The sequence below is a fragment of the Papaver somniferum genome, chromosome 1, assembly GCF_003573695.1.
Source record: "Papaver somniferum cultivar HN1 chromosome 1, ASM357369v1, whole genome shotgun sequence".
NCBI classification, from domain to species: domain Eukaryota; kingdom Viridiplantae; phylum Streptophyta; class Magnoliopsida; order Ranunculales; family Papaveraceae; genus Papaver; species Papaver somniferum.
Window position 1 is genome coordinate 247,260,635 of NC_039358.1, and position 22,541 is coordinate 247,283,175.

A 22,541-nucleotide genomic window follows, 5' to 3' on the forward strand; every position below is an offset into this window, starting at 1 on the left:
AACGACGCTTCAGAAGCGTCTGTTCTTCATCTTCTTCCTCCTCCTCGAGCAGCAGCAGAGAACTTTTCTTCTGCTCCTGTTCTTCGTCTCTCCCAGCCTCTGCTCCGATTCTCTCGACCCCAAAACTCTTGATAACCCTTCCTAAGACTTTAAACAGCCTTTATATACACAATAAGTCGATTAAATCTTCCCCAATATTTTCGTTTATCTCCTCAGCAAGTTCCGTGTTTATTTCTCTGCCAAACTCTCTTACGCAATATTCAGCAGTCCAAACCTTCCTAAAATATCTCCAATTGAGCGTATAGTAATTCCAGAGGATATATATTCCTTTTCCTCGCATAGAAGTCTTCCACAAATCTCTCAAAAATATTTGAACCCTAAACAGAGAGTTCGTGTCATGTTGAACTTTGGTTGATTCTTCCGACTTGTCCAGCCCAATTGGCTGGGTATAATTTGTTGTACTGATCTTGTTATAGTCTAGGAAGTCAAGTACAGTGAAAATCCGGGCATTAATCTCCTTAAAACTCGCTTGAAATCGAACACAAAAAGTGCCAGACGTGACACTTCTTTTTCCCGCCAAAATTCAATATTTGAATTTGAGAAGGATGTCCCCCTAACCAGTCCCGGTCTCCCTTTAACAGATGCCTGGAAATGGGTCACCCCTTGGTAATTAGGTTGCCCCTTATCCAATGTGAGAGTCCGTATAGTAGTTTTCTCCCACGAGAGCAAAAACCACTTTTTTAGCCAATTTCGCCGTAAAAGCTTATTTCTCCAAAAACACCTACAAATAAATAAAATAACCAAATAAGTATAGAATCGAGCACTAACACTATATACAATTGAGATATATTAGACACATAAATGTGTCTATCAAATACCCCCAAACTTATTATTTGCTAGTCCCGAGCAAATCAAAACTACAAAATAAAATCCTAACTCACTGTCGTAGGCATCGTCGATTGCATTTAGCGTATGCAATAAGCCTTTAAACCCCTAGGTGGCCCTAGTGGCCGAGTTACAGTCTCGGGAGGGCTTACAAGAGATATACCCACAAAACCTGTACTCCAGACCTTAGCTATCTACGCAGAACCTTGGAAGGCACTAAAGAATCTCCTTGGTTGGCATACTTATTGACTACAGGAAGAAGTACCCTGATGCGAAATTCCAATTGTTGTACACGAGTTTGCACTCAAGCATACTAAAATTCATATAAAGTGACAGAGCTCTACTCAGATAGTTGCACTATGGACATCATATTCGGAGTCAAAACTAATCACATGGATAGATCAAGAAGATGGATATAGAAAAACATATATGGTTTTGATGTTTACTAAGTGAACGGCGTTTCCCATATCTGTCTGAAGGCCTCCGCCATAATGAACCTATCCTAATGGATTGAGATACTAGTCTGACTAATATCAACACACTGGCATATACAAGGGTACCAGTGATCGATAACCTAACTCTAGGTCAACACAACTGGCATATACAAGGGTACCAGTGGTCGACTTTATTGAATTTATTCCTTTTGGTCAAATGGTCTGGTCTCAATTTCTTTCTTTTTTTTTTCTTTTTTTTTCAACTTTTTTTTTTCTTTTTTTCCAACTTTTTTCTTCAACTTTTTTTTTTCTTGGTATCTCAATCACTCTAATTCACCCTAACATTGGTAAGAACTTGAATCGTGAGCCCCACCTAATCACTTAGAGTAACATAGTTTAAAAACAAAATAAAATAAAAATAGAAGTGAAAAGGACTCAACGAGATATGGTGAAACTATCATGTTATTTCTAACACCTGAGCTCTGTGCTTTTATGAATAGACTCTTCTAGATGTTTCCATCTAATCAGATTGGTTCCTCAACTCCTACAACCAAAATGCTTCCATCCACTTAGATTGGTTAGTGCAATCCTAAATAGGCATAAATTTCTAAGCTCTGGGGTTCCTCCGGGGTACTTCCGGTGCGCTATCAACGGAGGTCCAAATGCCATATTTTTAGCCGATTTCGCCGCAAAACCTTATTTTTCCAAAAACACCTACAAATAAATGAAACACCATAATAAGTACAAAAATGGACACTAACACTATATAAAATTGGGATATATTAGACACATAAATGCGCCTATCAAATACCCCCAAACTTATTATTTTCTAGTCCCGAGCAAATCAAAACTACATAATAAAATCCTAACTCACTAGGTGTCCCTAGTGACTGAGTTAATCTCGAGAGGGTTTACCAGAGGCTAGACCCTAGCCGTCTACATAAAATCTTGGAAGGCACTAAAGAATCTCCTTGGTTGGCATACAATTATTGACTCTAAGAGGAAGAACCTTGATGCGAAATTCCAATTGTTGTACACGAGCTTGCACTCAAGCATACTAAAAATTCATATAAGTGACAGAGCTCTACTAAGATAGTTTCACGATGGACATCATACTCGGAGTCAGACTAATCACATGAAAAGATTAAGAAGATGGAAAAAGACAAATGTAGATGGTTGAAAAGTGAACGATGTTTCCCATATCTGTCTAAAGGCCTATGCCAAGGTGATCCTAACCTAAATGACTGAGATACCAGTCTGACTAATATTAACACATTGGCGTATACAAGGGAACCAGTGGTAAATAATCCTAACTCTAGGTCAACACAACTGGCATATACAAGGGTTCCAGTGGTCGACTTTATTGAATTTTATTCCGTTTGTTCTAATGGTCTGGTCTAACTCTTTTTTTTTTGAAATCTCAATCACTGTATTTCACCCTAGCAGTGGTAACAACTTGAATCGTGAGCCCCACCTAATCACTTGAAAAAGAAAAGTAAAAATAGAAAGTGAAAAGGACTCGACGAGATATGGCGAAACTATCATGTTAGTTCTAACACCTGAGCTCTGTGCTTTTATGAATAGACTCTATAGATATTTCCATCTAGCCAGATTGGTTCCTCAACTCCTAAAGCAAAAATGCTTCCATACACTTAGATTGGTTAGTGCTATCCTCAATAAGTGTAAATTTCTAGGCTCTGGAGTTTATTTATTGCAACTAAAAAGTTTCTCCCATACCCCCAAACTTAAATCTAACATTGTCCTCAATGTTCTAAAGATGAAATTAAAAGCATGAACAAGGAGAAACATTTACTATTTGAAGCAAAAGAGTTAAGGAAGGATATTACCGTGTTGCATGAGATTGGGTTACCTCCCAAGAAGTGCTAAGTTTAAAGTCTTCATCCAGACTTAGGAAAGGTTTAGTCAACTCGAACCGTATAACAGTAACCGGAATAGCTGTGGGTCTTTAAAACCAAAAAGAGCTGACAAAAGGAGTCTGCAACAAGCCAGAGAGTGATAGTCTTCCTTAAACAGATGTGTCGACCCTAATCTCCTAAAATAATTAGGTTTAGTCGCAAAACTTAATAATTGACACATTTTAAACTCATATGTTCCCACAATCGGTACAAAAGTTTTTGGTGGGAAAACAAAATCGATCTTGGTATCATAGCCTGGGTAAACCACATCAACCAGAGGATGGGTTTCTAACGACTGAACTTACTTATGGACACCATTATATTCAGGAAAACGTTTATGAAGATAATCTTTTAGAATTGTCGAGGCATTGATGTCAAGTCCCAAGTGAGGGACCTTTTTAAGAGTTAAAGCACACGAAGAACGATAATCACCCCCAAAATTAGAGTTTTCGGTGTCTCTAGATAGACTAGTCACAATCTCCCTAATTTCTAGATCATCAGATTCCTGAAAATGGGCAATTGATTCTTCTAAGTTATAATCTGGCGGTGCATCCTCACTCATCTCTATGAGTTCATCTAGAACTACTGTTTCTAAATCGTTTGACTCGAAAACAGTACTCTCAGGATAAAATGGTTCCTCGAAACCATCATCGGCTTTGTAATCATCGTCTAAAACGGGGGTATTTCTAGTCAAATCCTCGTCCTTTTTAATAGGTAAATAATTATTAAAATTATTTGGATTTGAACTAGAAATATCATTATCATTATAAAGCTCTATCGGAGTAACAACTTCCTGATTACTATGCTTACATGTTCCAATTTCTTCATCAACATTATCCTCCTCATCATCATTATATAATTTTTGCAATTCACGAATTTTCAAGATTTATTTCCAACTACATGGTCTATGTTTATAATACTTCTCATATATCGTTAGAGGTGATTCCTCAATAAAAGTTAGAATATCCATATATCGTTGCCCACGCATATATTCACCAAGAGTCATTTCCGAAGACGTCTCTTGATAACGAGAATTTCTACACATATATTCTCGTAACGTCATCCCAGGTGGCGTCTCCTCAAAAGGATTCATCACCGATGAAATATAAACTATAGAGGAATTCTATACAATCACAAACAAGGCCGACTCAACCAAATCAAACCTATAAAATCTAGCGAACAAAAAGCATGATGGCTCCACTTAGATTGTTTCTAGACCATCTTCTATATTTCGAAAGGGAATTCGTTGCAATTTGAGCACGCCACTATGGAATCAATCCGAGTTAATGTAAGTGAAACAGAGGCGAGGGAAGCTCAATGGAGCTTTGATACCCAAGGCCTCACCGGCATTCAAGGCGGCACGTTTCAACTTACAATAACCTTCATGAATTTTGAAGAGTGCTTAAATAGCAACCAATATTTTTCGAACGAGTTTCCTATTAAGCTCGTTACCCTATCGGTCTCGTTCTATTCCAAATTTTAAAGCTTAGGTTCGCGTTCGGTTTGGTTTTCCTAAGGCAGACAAGAAGGGAGCGGTGATGAAATCCGAACCATTATCTTATATGGATAATTTCTTTCCCTTTACTAGGAATTTAATACAACCAGTTCAATCCTCAAACAATTATCACCTTAAGGAATACAGTAAACCCGCTTACAGGAGATTCGCGGGTGTTTCGATGGACTTACCTCCCATACCAGACGGGGATGAACCGTTGAAGTCGACTCGGGCGACGACTCCTATGTCATGTACGAACCCGAGGGGCCGAGACAATATTGTAATCGTCGTCCTTCCCTGCACACAGTTTATATTTAAGGGTACCCTTTCGTAGGGTATAAAAAATAATGTCCCAAAATTTAAAGTCCAAAGTCCATAAAAAAAATAAAGTGCAAAAGAAAAGTAAAGTCTAAAAAAAATAAATACAAATATCTCTTTTTTTTTCTCTATTTTTTTTTATCAAAATAAAAAATCTTCTTCATTCACCCCTTTCTCTTTGCCTTTTACTCCAGTCTTTAAGTATCCACCAAAACTTTTGGCAAAATTTTCTTTCGCTCCAACTTCCAAAATCTGAAAGAAAAAAACAAAAACCTAAAAACGTAAAGAAGAACAAAAATAATAAAAATAAACCTAAAAAAATAAAAAAAAAACTATATACAAGTCCGCGTCGGCAGCGCCAAACTCTTGATAACCTTCTCTTGGACTCTCAGCAACATATATATACTCCACAGATCGTCAAATCTTGCGTATAATATTTGGTTTACCATTATTTTTTTCCACCGAAGTCACGGGATTCTTTTTTTTTCAAATCTTCGAAATATTTCCAAACACTCTGCACGAGTCTTATTTATTCCATATTCTACCCTAACTTGATAGAGTCGAATCCTAGAAGAAGATATCTTCTCCAAATAACTCGAAGTTTCCAAATATAGTAACCAACTCCAATATACTTTCCTTGACCCCTGTTTTATCGAGTTGCAACCAAACTCGTGTGTTTTCTTTGAAACCAAGCCACCTACTATCCCTTGTTATCCTCTAAAATGTCCAACCCAATGAAACTTGGTGCTTGAATCCCTTAAAATTACGTTCATAAACTGATTCCAAAGTTTGCAAGTGAATAATGAGGTTTCCCGCCAAAATAGATGATTTGAACGTGAAGAAGGATGTCCCCTTAACCAACAGTGGAGTCCCTTAAGCAACTGGGGTGGAAACATCATTTTTAGGGTGTAAATAGTCATGGGGTGCCCTTATCCAATCGATAGGTGCCTTTAGCAATTCTTCTGGGATTTTGTACTTCCGGTGCGCTATCAACGGAGGTCCAAATGCCATATTTTTAGCCGGTTTCGCCGCAAAACCTTATTTTTCCGAAAACACCTACAAATAAATAAAACACCATAATAAATACAAAAATGGGTACTAACACTATATACAATTGGGATATATTAGACACATAAATACGTCTATCAACCACCCAAAGTAGTCCCCACAAAAAAGGGAGTAGTCCCCAAAAAATCGTTTATATTTTACTCGTCTTCTAGACTTAAAAATTTAAATCCATGGGTTTTAACCCAAAAACTGAAAATTGAAACTACACGTTCAATGTCTCCATACATGCTAAATGGAATCGAAGGCCCTGGAATATTATTCTCTCTAAATTGCATGATTTATACGGGCTGATACTAGATTATTAAGGGCTGATGCTATTTAAAATAGGATAAAAAAAAATTTAAACAATCCTGACCGTTGGATCGACTAAATAGTATCAGTCCCTAATAATGTTGGTATCAGCCCATATAAATCATGCTAAATTGGATCCAGTGTTTGAATCGGTAATTGCCCTTGCAGATGATTCAAGAGGAAGATGTGTGTAACACCATGTGCTTTTAGCACAAGCATGCTCTATGTTTTAGAATGCGTTATTGTTATATAAATGTATCTCGTTACAAATTTCTCAATGATACGACTAGCATATTATTTCCCTTGGTTCGTTACAATTCTTCGTAACAATGGTTTTCTTATGTATTACATCTCTTGTAATACACTTGGTTACCAGAACCAAAATAAGAAAAGAAGAAGAATAGGAAAAAATGATCAATCCAAAAATACATTAAACAAAATTTATTTGGTGTATTGAGGCTAATAATCTCTTTTCTTGAGAGATTTAATACCATGTACTTAATGCTATTACAGTGTATGGCATATGTCTCCAACATTCGAAAATACTTTTGGTGCTCTTAGCAGTATTCGAGGATCGCCAGACATCGAACGCGAATAGATGTAGCATAAACTCTCTTTTAGTCTTCAATAAAAAATGCAAATTATAAAATCTGCAGAGCTAATTTATGACTCAAAAAGCACATACATGAAATGGAGAATGTACGGGGGTTATATAGGCTCAAGGAGACTCTTGGAGATATCTTTTCGCTACGAGTCACATTCTTTCATCGAGAGTCACATCCCTTGAGATAAGACACTGTATGTTGAAGTGAGTGGAATTACTAAATCATATTTCTAATCAAAATTTTCAACAATTACTGTATGCGATGAAGGTACATCTCAAGCTCGTGTTGCGCGCTTAATGGGTTAGTGTCCATGAAATGTGTAGCACTACTCTAGTGCAATACGAGTGTAGTAAATTGGACAAGAGCCATTATTGCATACACGCAATGCATCACAATGATGCATTGCGTATATTGGTTTCGGGCCAACATCGCACCATGAGAGTGCATCGTGCCAGGTGTATTGACCAAGAACTACTATGGCACCGTATAGGTGAATCAAGGAAGGAACATTGGTCAAAGGAAAATATTGCAAGGGGAAGGTGTGTTGCGCTGGTTATATTGGCCAAGAGCCAATATCGCGTCGTTACAGTGCATCTAGTTGGATGCCTGAGCATTGTTAAACTGTACATTATGCTGGAACTGTGACAACGGTCATAAATAATGAAGCTAGCATATCAAATAAGTGTCAAATCAAGCTTTGTAGAAATAACATGCACACAAGATTTATTGTGGGGGAACTCGTCGGAAGGAGGAGTTGTAGGCAAAATGTAGAACAATTTTTTATGGATCATGATTTTCTTGAGGGGACCATGTTTTTATTAGGCCCCCTTCCCCACAATTATAAGGGATTTCCTAAAAGGTGGAGATTACTAATTTGATTGTTACCCTAATTAAGATTAATACTAAATTAATAACCACCTCTAACCTGATCTAAATTATTTACAAAAAACATCAAAAAGTTTTCTGATTAACCTAGCCGCAAAAAAACAGTTTTGGGGAGAAAATTTTTCTTCTTCTCTTTTTCTTCATTTCAACATCGTCGTCATCGTTTAATTGTCGATTGAAAAATCCGCGGATATTTTTCCACAAATCCATTACTTTTAGTTCGTTTTTGATTGAAAAATTCGACTAGAAATCATTGAATTATGTTTGAAATGGTAGTTACAGTGAGTTGTTCGGTTAGAAGTTGTTTAAAAAACCCTAATTTTCTAACCCAACTAACTGAAACCTAAAACACGTCGGTTAGAACGATTTTTGAATATTTATTGCTAACCGAACTTTACCTTGAATACAAAAAAATCTGTATGGGTGTGTTGATTTTTTATTTGTAGAAATGGGTTTGTGATTTTTATTCTTGGGTTAAACAAGAATGAGACAAGAAGATGATCAACAAATGTATTAGGCGATTCAAATTCTCTGACTATATTGAATCGGCACTGATTCGGCGGCAACAGAATAATTAATAACCCAGAATCATCGTCGCCTTCTTCGGTGTAACATTATACATTGAATTTCAAGTGTAAATCGGTTCGAGTTAACTCAAATAAAAAGCTTCATTGTAGAAATGGGCACTTTCACGTTATATTTTCATTGAATTTATTGGCCGACTGTTAAAGAGGCCTGGCAATATGTAGTCTTTGTCTGTCACAAAGAATGTACAAAAAAAAAATCAAAATTGGTTTCCTTGAAATTACAATTTAATGAAATTAAGATATATATTACGATAAAACAAACAAGTTCACAGTTTAAAATTCTTCAAAAATAGTCATAAAATCGATCTGAATCCATCAATTTCTTTATCATATTCCTTCTAAAGTAGAAAAACGTTTTTCAAATCTTTCATCATTTTATCAAACTCAACTAATGAATGCAGTTTCCGGAAGGTCACATATCACAACTTTTTTGATCAAATCACATATCGGGTGAGGAAGATGAACTCTCGGATGCGGTATCCACTGGACCGATCCAGCGACAAATCAAATTCAACCCCCATTTACTCCTCTGAATGTAATTAGATGTCCTGCCGATATCCTTGTGTCCAGTTGTTCAGCCCCAAATCAACATTGATCGTGCCTGACTCTGAGTGGGGCAGGATCGATATTGATTTGGGGCTGAACAACTTGCAAAAGATCCATAGATGCAAACAGCAACAGATAACAATATTGCAAATTGAAGTCAACAAATTCAAGCAACAACAAGTACATAAAGACAAAGAAACATCCTACGATAACCCTAGAATTTAAGATTCCAACTAAGCAGATACTAATCTAATAAGAAAATATCAAATACGAATTTGACCTACCTACAACTCCCTGGCCTACAACATCCTGCCTGGCTCGCCCGTGTTCAGCCATGTCTGCAGAACCATATTGCAAAAAAAAAGCAGTTAGCATCACAGACACTTATTGAAACTAAATTTTGTATGTAACTGACATGATACAACCCGATACAGGCTTCACAATTGCCGAGACATTATTATTGCAACAACGTAAAAACAAACAAGAATGCTAGATGACCACATCAAAATAAAAGAATCATCAACAACAAGTACGTAAAGACAAAAAAACATCCTACGATAAGAATTTAAGATTCCAATTAAGTAGATACTAATGTTAAAAGAAAATATCAAATTTGAATTTGACCTACCTACAACGCCCTGGCCTACGGCTCCCTGGCCTACAACCTGCAGCCCAGCCTGCACCACAGCAGGCTCCACCTGAACATTCAAATGACCATTGGCACCTGTTGGGTCCTTCTTCTCAACTCCCTTGATGACACCAACAGCAACTGTCTGCCTCAAGTCCCTAACAGCAAAACGTCCAAGAGGTGGGTACTGAGCAAAGGTCTCCACAACCATGGGCTTGGTAGGAATCATCTTAATAATAGCAGAATCGCCGTTCTTCAAGAACTTGGGCTCCTTCTCAAGCTCCTTTCCAGATCGCCTATCGATCTTGGTTTGGATCTCAGCAAACTTAACAACAATATGAGATGTGTGATAGTCGAGAACTGGAGCATAACCATTACCAATCTGACCAGGATGGTTCATGATGATGACATGCGAGGTGAAGTTGGCAGCTTCCCTGGCAGGGTCATCCTACGAAACCACGCTTTAAATCCTTCACTGCAACATTCTTGACATTGAACCCAACATTGTCTCCTGGAAGAGCTTCTAGAAGAGCCTCGTGGTGCATCTCCACAGACTTACGGTGGGTCCAAAAGTAACACTCATACCAGGCTTGAGGACTCCAGTTAGAACACGTCCTACTGGCACAGTTCCAATACCTCCAATCTTGTAAACATTCTGAAGGGGAAGACGAAGGGGCTTGTCTGAGGGTCTCTTTGGCTCAGATAAGATGTCAAGAGCCTCAAGGAGAGTTGGTCCCTCATACGTCATACCAGTCAAGGTTGGTGGACCTTTCAATCATGTTGTCTCCCTCGAATCCAGAGATAGGAAGAAAGGGAATTTTCTCTGGGTTGTATCCAACCTTCTTCAAGTAAGATGAGACCTCCTTCACAATTTCATCGTACCTAGGCTTTGAATACTTTGGGGTGGTGGCATCCATCTACAAACACAAACACGAAAGAATATATAATAGTTAGAAAAAGGAAGGACATAGGATTATATTACAACAACATTAGAAAGTTTAAATTTCATAGACAGGAAAAGAACAGGGAGAAAGGTATACCTTGTTACAACAACATATCATCTGCTTGACACCAAGGGTGAAAGCAAGAAGAGCGTGATCACGAGTCTGACCAAACTTTGAGATACCAGCATCAAAACCTCCAGTGGTGGAATCGATAATGAGGACGGCACAATCAGCCTGAGAAGTACCAGTAATCATATTTTTGATAAAGTCACCATGTCCTGGAGCATCAATAACTGTGCAGTAGTACTTGGTGGTCTCAAACTTCCACAAGGAAATATCAATGCTAATACCACGTTCACGTTCAGCCTTAAGCTTGTCAAGAACCCAGGCATACTTGAATGACCTATTGGTCATCTCAGCAGCCTCCTTGTCGAATATTTCAATAACACGCTTGTCAGTACCTCCAAGCTTGTAGATCAAGTGACCAGTGATGGTCGATTTTCCAGAATCGACATGTCCAATGACGACAATGTTGATGTGAACCTTCTCTTTACCCATATTGAATTCTTAGAAATTAACTGCACAAAATATCAAAAAACCCATATTGTCAATAATAAAGACTTGCGAACAAAATGGAAACAATCTAAAAAGTTTACTTCCAAACTAATTATATTGATATTATAGACCTCACGCTAGAAAGCATTACTCAGGATAGTCAAAGTATGCTCTTGATTCCCATGGTGAGAATACAAGCCAGTACATGTACTATTCTCAAACAGATGTAATAAGTGGTTCATGTGTTCAACTATAATAGGCATTGATATGGGCATAAGCAATGAGCTCTAATTTCAACTAGTTCAATGAATTAGCATGATACAGACATACGACTTTAACCAAATACTAGGACATTAAAAGTGTCGAGAACGAATAGCTAATATAATTGTTTCCAAACATAAAAGCAACAATAAAGATGCTGAGAGGGAAACAAAAGGATTCCTGCTTTTCCGTTTAAATGAAAGTAAAAGCCTAGCTAAATATTGTGTCAACTGAATGAGTTCTAAATCAGACATCTAGAAGTAAGCAAACATGCATAGAAGACAATAAACTCCAAGCAAGACAAATTTACTACTAATGGTGCTAAAGCTGCAAATGCTTGCTACAATAATAATACAGCAGCGCTTGGCCTAGCATCTAAGTCTTTTCACAAGAGTATGAAACCATTTGATACCCTCTAAACAGCATCCTGATCTTTGGAAGGGACAGAGTGTTGGGGTATATATTTAAAAACATAGTTTTGTAATAATATGCCAAAGTTAGAGAGATAGTATGGTGGCATTGTTTTGAGCTCCCACACTATAGGCATGGGTTCAATTCCCACCCCACACAATTTCACTAGGGTATATACTATTTATACTATATATTATATTACATTAGTCCGGGAGCGGGGTCTTGGGAGGTCTGCTGATCCAGAAACAATTTTTTTTGCTGTTTTTAACTTAAATTTTCAAAATGTATTAAGATAATTATATCATGATTAATTACAATTAATGTTGAAATTTTAATACGGCCGTTTTTTTTGCTGTTACAAAGAAATTTAATTGGCATTTAATCGAAAATTAATTTTCCATTAATTCCATTGATTCTTTTTGATTATAAAAAAAAACTGGTTTCTGGAAGAGAAAACATAGAACGTTATTTTTATTTCGTCAAGTTCTCTGAGCAAGTGTTGTTGAAAGAGTTACTATTGATTCGATTTCTCAGTGCAGAGAAATCGAAAGAGATAAGCTGTTTTATCCCATAAGGTTTCGACAAAAAACTGACTGCTAACACAATCAAGAGGCAAAGTCGCGAAACACCTTAAAGATAGCGACCTAGTACGCGACTCAGCGGTTTCTTTGTGTGATTTGATTATAGTGCTTTGTTTCCAACACAGAGTGATTTACCTAAACATTACATTCCTATTTGCTTATGGATCAGTAAAAAAGAAACTACATGGACAGGTTCCACAGAAACACTAACACCGTAAACCACTAAACTTACCTCCTGAATCACAGGTTCAGTTTTCAAACAGAATTGAATATCAAGTAAATTTAGCTCTTCCATTATACAGTGATCAAAACAAAGAAAATAATTGATCTATTACCTAAATAAAAATGTTGCTATTAGCAGTCGACATAACAACTATTTTATGATGTAATCACTTCAGCCGATTCTAGATCTTGAATCTTGATCTAAAATATTACTTAAGAGTGACAAAATGGAATATATAATCATGTTTTAACAACGATTTCAGCTAGAAAAACTTCCTTCCTGAGAAATTAATTCAACGAAACGAAGATAAATCGCAAAATATTACCAGTAATAGAGAATCTTGTTCTGTAATTTCTGCTTCCTTGAGTTTAAAAAAGTAGATCAGAGATCAAATTAGCAGATCGAAGATGAAGAAGAAGAACTGAACGAAGATGACGAAAAAACACAGAAGAAAATTATTAAACAACTAAAAAAAGGTTTACATAAACTTCCTCCAAAACACAACTTATCAATACAAAATTCTGACATACAGATCCGGCTTATACAGTCGAAAAAAAAGATGATACGATCTTTGGATTTTATCAAGATTAAGATGAAGAGATTTAAGATATGGTTTTTCAAAACCCTTTATTCTTCAGAAAATCGACGAGTGAAATCAAAAAAAAATCAAAATTAAATCATATTACCTATATGTCGTGACGATGGAGAGAATGGAGTATTCTTCAGAAAAAAAAAATCTTCGATGCAAAAAACCATGATTTTGTTCTAGTTACTTTCGAATGTTAAGTCGGCAGTGATCGCTTATGTTTATAAGGAAATGGTTGATTTAACAACGTCCGTTGGATTAGATAAAATTAAGGTAAACCCTAACTCTATGAGCTGTGGGCTAAATGATAGGGCTTTTAATTCCTAGCCCTACTCTCAAAGGTATTGGCTGAAAAACATGTAATGGATCGTTCACTTGCTCGTACCGAACTAAGCAACTAGGAAGGCAGTTTCAACCAGTTCCCCCTCTTTAAGTTGTCATATTTGCACAACTCAATTCTGTTTTCTTCAGTAAAACTCCATAAAATCATTCATGATTTTCTTCGATGCTCTCTTAACCGTTTCTATGTATACATCTCTCTGTTGTTCCTCTTTGATCTAACACCTGCATCTCATTACATGTCCAAATCTTCAAAAACATCTTTACAGGGGGTTAGTCCTCGAGTGATTTCGGGGGAGTTGAGTGTATTTTAAATCTCAGGGATTTTGAGAGAATGTAGGGAGTTTGAGAGAGTTTTGTGTTTTTGAGTTCAGGGAGTTTGGGGGAGTGTAGGGAGTTTGAGAGAGTTTATTAGAGGGAGTTTGGGAGAGTTTGGGGGAGTTTGAGAGAGTTCACTCCTAACTCATTCTCTTTTAAGAAACAATAAACCCTTATTTGCAAATAACATTGATCTTTAATCAAAAGAAAAAAATAAATGAAAATGATCATATCTCTGTATCAATAGTATGTTATTTTGTTCAACGAGATAATTTTTTTCCCCTTCAATTTAACGGTCTCCATACAATTCTAACTCCCTTTGTTCACGAACATTTTCCCACATATCATCCGCTATACTCTTTCTCCATGCATTAGCTTCTTGACGTTGTTGTTCTTGAGTTTGTTGTGTCAAAATTTCATCGTCATTTACAAGCGTTGATGGATGGCTATCTTCCTCTTCCTCTTCCTCGACCGGAAACTCATCTGAACGGCATTCTTTTCGTAAGAAGTTGTGCAGGCCTGCACAAGCTGTCATTATCTCTGCTTGCACCTGATACGGAAATGGAGGTTGAGACTTAAAGATCAAGAAACGAGACTTCACATAATAACCATAAAGATGTCAACCCATAAAAATTAGTAGCAATCAATCCATAACAATAAGTTCTCAACTAGGAGAAAAGAAAAACGATCAAATGTTGTAACTCTAAAAGCCCATTAAACCTAATAGAAACTTGCAAAGATGACAGGTTTATGCTTTTAACTTTGAACCAATCCACAAGTTTCTCTCTTCAGGAGTAAAACGTATGAATAAGTTCTTCTTGTGATTGTTGTCCAGCATTTCAATTACTTTCAGCTTATCTTCCAAATAAATTTCATTTATGCCATAAACAAGATCCCATACTTGGTTATCTTTCTTATCCTTATCAATTCTGCGCATTTCTTTTTCAATTTTGCGGTCTTGTTTCTCTTTCGCAATAAGAGCATGCATTGAATCAATAAAAGAAGCAATCGATGAACTGTTGGCAATCAATTTCTCTAGATAATCAGACTGCCCAGTAGGATTAGTTGATGTAGAAGAGTCACCAATGTCACACCTTGGTCTTTTCTTTGGTGCCGTTTTTCTGACAGGAATTTTCTTTGTGTTCATATCTTGAGTTTCATCTTTATCTTGTTCATAACTTTCCTTTAAGCCATATCCCACGTATGATACGTTAAAAGCATTATCATATTGCTCTCGTTGAGTGTAATCAACATCGAAGTAATCATCTTGTTCATCTTCCTTATCACGGGTTCTAGCACTTGTACCCTCATGGGTAAGATCAACTGTAACTTTTCCAGAAGCACATTTATTCCCAAAAACAATAAGAAAGTCACCATAGTCTTTACCATTATCTTCCCTTAAGTTAGTTTGGTTTGGATGGCTCTGTTAACATACAAAAAATAAATAAAGGATAAAGCATGAATTAGAACTCTGCACAAAATATAAGAAAAAAATATCAAATTTAGTTTTCAGTAAGTAACACACACATACCTCAAAGTAATTGTTCCACATCTCGTCGGACCCAGTAATCATCTTGTTAGCATCATCCCAAATTAATGCATGATGACATAACAAATTATGAAGATAGCTATAAAGGAATTCTGTTTCACCGAAACACAGTTTCAGATCGTCCAATCTTTGCAGTACTAATACTTACCTGATCCTCTTGAAATTTTTACGGTACACTTACAACTCAATATTCCACAACACACTCAAAAATCATAGCATTCCAACGGTTCATTAAAAAGATACATTACCCAGAACCCGACTACTTTCAATACGTGCATACTAGAGCTGGCAAACGGGCGGGCCGGGGCTGGCTTGTTACGGGTTACACGGGTTCGGGTTAACACGGGTCAAAACCCGCGGGTTGATATTCTTCACGGGTGGTCATTTCATCAACCCGCACCCGTAACGGGTTAAACCTGCGGGTTCACGGGTTAGCTGGTTTCTGCTTAGTTTCCTCTGATTTCTGGATCATTTCCGATTCCGACCACATTCAGGCCATCAAAAACTCCTGCTCATGCAACCTAACATTCATCTAATTCATTTGACATTTCCATTCAATTCAATTTCAATCAACAGATTACAGAATACAGATTATTCAACAGTCAGTGACTCGGTGTCGCACCGAAATTAAAAAACTTAATGAAAGAATCAAGAAAATTGCAAAACTTAATAATAATTTGACACTAGTTTTGCATCATGAGAGGAACACAGAGTCACAGAACACAGATACACAGTATGCTAAATACAGTATGCTAATCATTGTAGTTTAGTACTCATCAGTCAGTTCATGATATCTTCAAAAAAGAAAAAAAACCTTCGAAACCGTAGTAATACCATTGTTTGTAACTTTGTACTTTGTATCACCAAGTGCAACAATAAAGATATTAATAACCACTTCCTGCACAAAATGTATATTGTGGTTAATCAAAAAAAAAGTGATAACTGTCCAAAAAAACATCTCCAACATCTTTTTTATACAAAATTTGGAGACACTGCGATAACTGTCTGTCCAAAAAAATTCTCATTTTCCATGTCTATCTTTGAGTAGCTCCAACTATTCAATATGAATCTGTAATTTCAAGCAAAAATAAGTCAAACAAAAGAAAATATTCAAGTAAAAAACATGGAATTTGCATAATTACCCCGCTTTATATTGAAGAAGTACGCATACTAATTAGACGCATAAGAACTTACTTCCCCATTCTCATCTGTCCTATCCTCCACTGCACCAAGTTCAAATCCTAATACATCTTCTCCAATAATCCCATTGTCTTCATCCATATCTTCTTTTCCTACATGGATAAAAACAATCAAAGTTATATATGAAATTTACACATTCAACTAAATGAAGTATTACTGAATTACGCGGTGCAGGTGCACAATCAACAGTTGTAGAGCCATCCAAAGGATCTACCATCTCAACATCATCATCCTCACCGTCACTACTCATAACATCGTTATAATGAGTTTGTTCTTGTACACTTGACATCCTGGAATCTGGATGGAGCCACAAAGAATAGGTCAAAGACACAAAAATCAGTACATTACTTACTAGACAATATGAAGAAAATAAAATGAAAACGAGAATCATCCTAAATATTCCTATTGTAAATGTCTGAACAGCATCAAAATATGTGAATATGGTAGCACACTCTACAGAACTTATGCTTGAGTCTATATATGTTAAAAGAAAATGGTGTTGCACTTGTTGGACTTCTTCTGCTTTCCTGAATGTTAGTCGCAGCACCTGGGCTTGTTTATTCCACCCATGTGGGCTTCTTGCAGATTGAGGTTATTTGATTAACTTCAACTTTAACGTTATCTGGAAAGCTTCTACATATGCATCATGACTCGATATCTACTGGAACTTCTTTTTCTACTTCCCCGTACTTTTAATCTTTTTCTTGTTCTTAAAACATGACACTACCAATATCAGTCCGCGATCATATCGCTCATTCTGCTACCGGGCAAATATGAGTAACAGTTTAAATTCACCAAGCTAGTTTCCTACTCCTAAGCCTCTGCTATACTAAAGTGATACTGAGAGAAAAAGATGGACGAGCTAGTTTTTGAAGTATCAACTTTTACATGACATGACTAATAAAGACCACATCGACGAGCACTTACCTAATACTGTCCAACCTTGTGGAAGAAGTGAGTCATGCACATACTAAGACAGAAGAGAGCAAATTGCATGGTAATTTTACCATTACTAGTGTGGCTGCAAAAAACAGTTGTTTTCTCCTTGCTTGGTCCCTAGAAGGCCACCTTGAAAGCTACACCCCACTGGCTCTATCTAATTTGTTCTAATTCTTAAATTAGTGTTCTAAATCCTAATGGCATGAAGAGTGTGGTTACACATGCAAAAGAAAATATGATCCTATGAGTGACATGAGCAATGAGTATATAAAGAATAAGCACTAATCAGCATAAGTGAAGATGAATTTGTCTGCCAACCTGATAACAGGAGTTTAAACACCACCTACCCAAGGTGCAATCACACCTTCATCCCATGGCAATCATACGAGCTAAGAGTCCAAGACAATCGTCGTGGGCACTGCAAAATTGCCACAACAGATTAGACAGCTCTAGAACCTTAAGCATCTCTAAAACCACAAAGGAATCGAGTAATTATAACAACCAAGGGGAACAATTGTACACTTCAAACAAGTGAATTGCATAATTCTTGCAATAAATCTTCCAACAAAACTAAAAAATCATTACAGTGAGCTGAGAATTTGAAGAGGGACAGTGATTCATTTCACCCAATTTGTTAAACATGAGATAATCTATCATAATAATGAATGAGAATTCGAAGTGAAAAGAAATACCCAACATGGTAGCAAAATGTCATGTTCAAAGTAAAAGAAATACCTAAGAAAAAAGGTACGACGCGCATAAAATAAGGTTCTTAGATCTTAGAAACGAGAGAAGGTATCAATCTTACCAGAGAAAGTTAACCAACTGATCAGACATCGAAATCTCCATCTCAGATTAATATGTTGAAGCATAATTTTGTTTCCATGGCGACAACAAGGTCGCGATTCGTCAACTCAGCAGAGAGACTGAGATCTGAATCGTATGCATGAATCATATTGCTTTCTGAGTTTGGGGGTATTGGGCCAATAACATCCTAAGAAATTAAACAAAATAGAGGAGTTGACAGTAATTTCAGGTTGAAGCTAAAGGTCAAAACCAAAATCATCAGATCTATGAAGACAAACATGTAGTATCCATGTAATTTAAACATGTTTCTGTTGAATGATCTTCAATTCATACATATAAACATTGAAAGCAAAATCGTTCGAAAAATTAAAATGATGAAATTAAAAAAATCAGAGATTCAGAATCTCTAAAATTGTTCTTCTAATGATCAGTTGATTCAGTTTACATAATAAAGATGAAGACCAAAAGATAAAGAGATGAAGAAGATACCTGTAGAGTGTAGATTCAGAGAAGAAGAAAGAAATCAAGCAGAGATTCAGAGAAGATAACGCTGCTACTGCTAGGGCTCTTTCTCTTCTCTTTTTCTCTTATGTTTTATTTATGCTCAGGCTCAGATTCAGACACGTATAGAAACTGATAGGGACACGCGGCATAAATGGACTACGGGTATACGGGTTATATCCGCGGATTTACGGGACGGGTCGGGTTTATCCGTTCTCACACAAGCCGGCGTTTCTCCAACCCTAACCCGGCTTGTTAATACAACCAGCCAAGCCGTGTACGGGTTTTCACGGGCCGGTTCGGATTTATCCGCGGGTTTTGGCTGGTTTGCCAGCTCTAGTGCATACAGAATTCAGTTCCGGATTTCTCACACTTTGGTGTACCTAAAGTGATCATAACTTCATGAAATTTCTACAGTAGGTAACCTTCATATATACAAACATCATACTAAAATTTCAGCTTTTTCCGATAAGCGGAGAATGAGATAAATAGGAATCAGTCCCCTATTCGGGATTTAAACTCAGCAGACCATAGTCATATATTGTGCAAGCTTTGCAGTAGCAAACGTGACCTGATCCGCGTAACAATTTTACTGTACTTCTATAACAAGGTAAACTACGACATACTCAAATTTCATCATATTCCAACGGTTGAATTTAAAGATATCATTATAATCAAATCATGCAATTTCTTACCAAGATCTTTTGAACCACAAATTAGGGTTTTGACAGAGAGAGAGTACCCACAAAAAAAAACTATACACACAATCAAAATAAACAATCATGGAGATCAAAGATATGAAAAACAATCAAAATAGTACACAAGTCAAACTATTATAAACAATCATGGAGATCAAAGAAGAAAAAAAACATACCTGGAAAAAACCGTTTCCTCTTCTTTCTCCTATGGTTTTCTACGCACCAAACTCCTTCCCAAATCTCTAATCTTTTGAGAGATTTGTTGTGAGACCAAAATACACTAAAAACTCCTTCGAACTCCCCAAATCAACCAACTCCCTAGTATTGTAGGGTTTTATGACTAACAGGGAGTTCAAGAGCTTTTTTTAAACTCCCCAGCGACTAACAGGTGTTTTCTAGAGAGTTTAGGAGACTCCTCTAAACTCCCCCACAACTAACGGAGATTTGGAGAGACTCCCTCAAACTCCCTCAGGACTAACAGGAGAAAACCTAAATACATTAAAATCTTTCGAACTCTCCCACGATTAACCCCCTGTTAGTATTTTTATCTTTTTGTGGTTAGAAGAAGAGGTTGATTTTAACAACTCGTTTCAACTTTTAGATTCGTATAGCCTTTCACTACCACACGATTCCCGAAAGATATTCCAGGAAAAATTGTTCCCTAAAATTTCAAATATATACCAAACTTTGAAATTTATTCCGGTGAAAACAATTCAAGACTTCCGATAAAAAAGATGCAGCTAGAAAATCTCATAAAATTTATTGGTCGGAATTTTATTTCCAAAATCATAAAAATTCTTTACTTTAATATCACGCGTAAAAAATCCTTAAAACAAGGCATGAGGTCAAAAAGGACTTAGAAAAATGCTCAATTTCGCATATATTGTCAACGTATTGCTGAATTTGCACCCGCACTCTATTTACGCACCAGTCTTGAGAGATAGCACCAATTTTATATACGCGACCTTTTTAGGTAAGGCATTAACTTTGAAAATTAAATAAGACAGGTATACCAAATTTTGAATACGCTTAATATCAATATATTAAAGTTATTGTTATAAACTAAAAGAGAGATAGAAAGTAGAGAGAAAAGAAGAAGAAGAATTTTCATTAGATGTGTGTATTACAATTGTGTAAGGACCTCTATTTATAGCTCGTACAATAGAGTGGGTGGTTAATGGTATTAAGTATTAGATATAATGGCATGAAACCATTACTAGCCATTAACATGTACTAAAGATGGAGGTTACAGGAAGACTAATGGTGGTGAAGGAGATGTAAAGATGGTGATGTAAGTGTGGTGTAAATCCACCATATATTTATTTCATAACACTCCCCCTTGGATGACACCACACTAGTAGACATTGCCTCGTTAAAACCTCGCTAGAAAAACCCGGTGGAAAAAATCTATGCGAAGGAAAAGAGTACAAAAAGTGATGTGGACAAGCATATGTTGTCTCGTTAAAACCTTGACAAGGGAAACCCAGTGGGAAAAAACCTTGACGAAGGAAAAAGAGTACAACGCTATAAGTCCAATAAAATACCTATTGAAAAGACGCTCCCCCTGATGGATACTTCGGAAAATCTTGCTTACAAATCTTTAAGACGACACATTCCAATCTTGTGAACCAATTTCTTGAATGTTGAAGTAGGTAATGCTTTGGTGAAGAGGTCTTCTAGATTGTTACTTGAACATACTTGTTTAATATCAATCTCACCATTCTTCTGTAGATCATGTGTGAGGGAAAATTTCGGAGAAATATGCTTCGTTCTATCACCTTTAATGAAACCTTCCTTTAGTTGTGCAATGCAAGCAGTGTTGTCTTCGTATAATACTGTTGGTAAGTCTTTAATTGAACGAAGTCCACATGATTCTTGAATGTGATGTATTACTGACCTTAACCAAACGCATTCATGACTTGCTTCATGGATTGCTAATTTCTTAGAGACGATTTGTATAAATAGTTGATGTAGTTTCTTCAACAAAGTGACAAGATATGAATACCTTATCATACGTGAACAAAAATCGTATTTGGGAGAAGGAAATCCAAATGCTTAGGAGATGATTATATTGATTTGGTTTAATCAAATGTGGGCATCCACTAAACAACCAAAATTGATACAACTGCCCCTTGGATGACCATCATGGTGAATTAAATTGCTTTACTAAAACCTTTCCAGTAAAACCCGGTGGGAAAAAAATTTGGGCGAAGGAAAAAAAAGCATAAATATCAACATTTTGAAAGAAAATTAAACGTCAATGAGATGTTGCCTCGTTAAAACCTTGTCAGGAAAACCACATGGGATAAAACCTGAAACGAAGGGAAAAGAGTACAAATTTTGACGTAAATATGGATGCTTACTCAACTATATGAGGTTTACAAAAGAAAAGCATCAAAATAATAACTCCAGTCTATTTTAAAGACGAGTTTAAGCTAGCATAATTCTAACTGCAGATTGATGAAAATAAAAATGAAAATAGAACTTATGCTGCTAAAGGGTGGATTTTAATGTTAAAGTTGACAGCATCAACTAATCGGATTTTTGGTTTCGTACCAAATTTCTAAAAACACAAAGGATTGTTAAACCAGATATAATCGAGTCAGGTGGCTGCCTGGATATAATTTGAATCATACAAGGATTAGGAATTAGAACATATTCTCTGAATGCAATATGAGTCATTCAAAGACTACCACTCCAAATGCATTGTTCAGGGACAAAAGAATATTATTGAATCAATCGTATAGTTTGAGTAAAAATAAAACCCTCAAATCCTTTTTAATACGATTAATTTCTCTTAATAACGCATCACGACTACACCAACCTGTAATTTTAATAATTCAGGCTTGCACGTTTACGGTGTTAAATCTTGGATCCATAAATCGCGCTATTCAAGAGATTTCAATCCAACATAATTTGAATTTTGTGCATACCAATCACATATGTCGATATTTCTCTGCAGAAGGGTTGA

General features: G+C 36.4%; 1 long non-coding RNA gene and 1 pseudogene across 1 annotated transcript; both read right to left on the minus strand.

The window, feature by feature from the left end:
- Nucleotides 1-8,568: 8,568 nt before the first annotated feature.
- Nucleotides 8,569-13,536, minus strand: LOC113324171 (annotated as a pseudogene).
- Nucleotides 13,537-16,435: 2,899 nt separating this feature from the next.
- LOC113340214 lies at nucleotides 16,436-16,898 on the minus strand. Its single transcript, XR_003355398.1, has 3 exons — nucleotides 16,840-16,898; nucleotides 16,620-16,717; nucleotides 16,436-16,494 (listed from the first exon to the last, which is right to left on the minus strand). It is a non-coding gene; the product is annotated as an uncharacterized LOC113340214 (long non-coding RNA).
- Nucleotides 16,899-22,541: the final 5,643 nt, after the last annotated feature.